General features: G+C 43.0%; 1 non-coding gene across 1 annotated transcript; it reads right to left on the bottom strand.

The window, feature by feature from the left end:
* Positions 1-1,299: 1,299 nt before the first annotated feature.
* LOC114805767 lies at positions 1,300-1,437 on the bottom strand. Its single transcript, XR_003753791.1, has one exon. It is a non-coding gene; the product is annotated as a small nucleolar RNA SNORA7 (small nucleolar RNA).
* Positions 1,438-2,819: the final 1,382 nt, after the last annotated feature.

Genomic DNA, 2,819 nt, shown 5'->3' on the forward strand with positions numbered 1-2,819 from the left:
ACAAATGATTGATATGTTCATTTCATCCTCACCATCTCTTGATGAACCCTTACCATCCTGATCTTGCCATCCCCTCATCCCCTTCAGGATTGATATTCATTTATTTTTTCTTTATTCATTCATTCAATAGTATTTATTGAGCACTTACCATGTGCAGAGCACTGTACTAAGCGCTTGAAATATACAATTCGGCAACAGATAGAGACAATCCCGGCCCATTGACAGGCTAACAGTCTAAGTGGGGTGACAGACAGACAAAAACAATAGCAATAAATAGAATCAAGGGGATGTACATCTCATTAACAAAATAAATAGGGTACTAAAGATATATACAAATGAACAGATGAGCACAGTGCTGAGGGGAAGGGAGAGTGGGAGGAGCAGAGGGAAAGGTGGGGAAAGGGGGCTTAGCTGAGGGGAGGTGAAGGTGGGGCAGAGAGGCAGCAGAGGGAAAAGGGGAAGCTCAGTCTGGGAAGGCCTCTTGGAGGAGGTGAGCTCTCAGTAGAGCTTTGAAGAGGGGAAGAGAGTTAGTTTGGCGGTTAGTTTGGTGGTTAGTTTATGTGTTTATTCACTTGGGTCCATTACTTTATATTTAATCACTCACTCTTAATTTTTGTCTTTTCAACAATCTATAGCTAAAGTCTCTCCTACTGGGCTGTTAATTCCTTAAGAGCGGGGAATACTTCTTTTCCTTCTTCTGTATGTGTCCCATGTGCATAAAACAGTACTCTGCCATCAGTAAGAGCTCAGCCCACACACTTAACACAGCTGATGTTTACATGCAATCATTTCCACTAAACAACTTCAGATGAATGGAAGCTTCACCTCCGGCATGTTAGAAGCCACTAAAGGGGACAAATTAGAGAAGGAATATTTTAAATAATTTAGTTTATGATAGTGATGACTGGAACACAGAAATGATCCTTCTTTTGGCTTGCTGGAAACCCAGTGAGAAGCGAGGTGGCCTCGTGGAAAGAGAACAAGTCTAGGAGACAGATGACCTAGGTTCTAATTTTAGCTCTGCCACTTGTCTGTTCTGTGACCTCGGACAAGTCACTTAGCTTCTCTGTACCTCTTGTCTCATGCCGTCGAGTCGTTTCCCACCCATAGCAACACCATGGACATATTTCTCCCAGAACACCCCGCTCTCCATCTGCAGTCATTCTGTTCGTGTATCCATAGAGTTTTCTTAGTAAAAATACGGAAGTGGTTAACCATTGCTTTCTTCTGTGTAGTAAACTTGAGTCCCCACCCTCCACTCTCTCCCATGCTGCTGCTGCCCAGCACAGGTGAGTTTTGACTTGTAGCAGATGGCCTTCCACTCACTAGCCACTGCCCAAGCTAGGAATGGAATGGGTAGGCCTCTGCTTGACTCTTCCTCCCGTAACTGAGACTGGTAGAGTGCTGGAAACTCTCCAGGTGTGGCCCTGAGAGGGATCTCTATACCTCAGTTATCTGTAAAATGAGAATTAGGATTGTGAGTGTCATATGGGACACAGACTGTAAAACCTGATTAGCTTATATTTACCCCAGTGCTTAGTACATTGCCTGGCACATACTAGACACTTGACAAATGCCACTGGAAACAAACAAAAAAGTTTTAGAGAACATTAAAGAAGAGAGCTGTTTGGAGTCTCTGGGAGAAGATTAAGGGAGTCGAATAAACTAATTGAAAAAATCCTTGTATTGTCACACTGTATTGACTTGCATAGCGACAAGGATACTAATCACAAGGCTCATCAACTCTACCATGTTTTGATCATCTCTTCTGAGACCTCAGGGTTAGAAACTCCAACAACTGAACAATTGCAGGGTGAAGAAGTTAGAAATAGGTCTCGGTGATGAAACTTCAGTTCTGGCTCAAAATCATTTCAGTCATATAATCATTGCCAATCTAAGTTCCTGCACTTCAAGCAGTCAGTCAATCCATCAGTGATATTTATTGAGCACTTACTGATTTATCTTTTGTTGGGAATTGATATCTCCTCGAATATCACCCAAGGTTTAGCTTTTGCTTCTTGTGATCTCTCTCAACAGTTCACCAAACTGCTGCGGAGGCATCCCGGTCAAGACATTTAGAGATACTTCCCAGGTGCTGAAGAGGGTCAATCAATCAAATGTCACAGCTTAGGCCGAGGTTGCATCGTGTTCCCTTATACTTGTTTTCCAATGGAACGGAGTGATGGTGTTACAAGTCCATTTGCTGAACATTCACTCAGAATGAGGTTTCGGGCATAATAAGCCTGAACTGACTTCTCCAAGACCCAGATTCCATTCCAGAGGTTTAAGAACCTTCCAAATCTGGCAGGGCATCAGTGCAGTATCAGCTTTGGTGATAGGCAAACTCCTCTATGGTGTGATTTCTCTTTGCCAGTTTAAATCAGGGAACCATCAGATGCTTATTATTTCCACTTGAGAACTCATGAGTTTATGAGATTGCTCTTAATGCACCACAAAGGCAGTGATCCACTCTCAAATGAAAGAGTGGCCATTCAATCAGTCGTATTTATTGAGTGCTCACTGTGTGCAGAACACTGTATTAAGAGCTTGGGAGAGTGCAGTATAACACTGTAAATTGGTAGACAGATTTCCTGCACACAACCAGGTTACAGTCTGGACCCCTGACCTGTTCTATATGGTTATCAATCTCTTTCTTACCAGTTTGTCTTAGTGCTTCTAGATCAGTGTCTTATCATTTACAGCTGAACTCCTTCAAAAAAGGGAAGAACTTACCTATTGGTCTCAGGGCCTCGTGTTAATGTTGAAGAGCGTGGCCCAGAGGATAGAGCATGGGTCCTGGAAGTCAGAAGGACTTAGAT

Source organism: Ornithorhynchus anatinus, chromosome 19 (assembly GCF_004115215.2).
Source record: "Ornithorhynchus anatinus isolate Pmale09 chromosome 19, mOrnAna1.pri.v4, whole genome shotgun sequence".
NCBI classification, from domain to species: Eukaryota; Metazoa; Chordata; class Mammalia; order Monotremata; family Ornithorhynchidae; genus Ornithorhynchus; species Ornithorhynchus anatinus.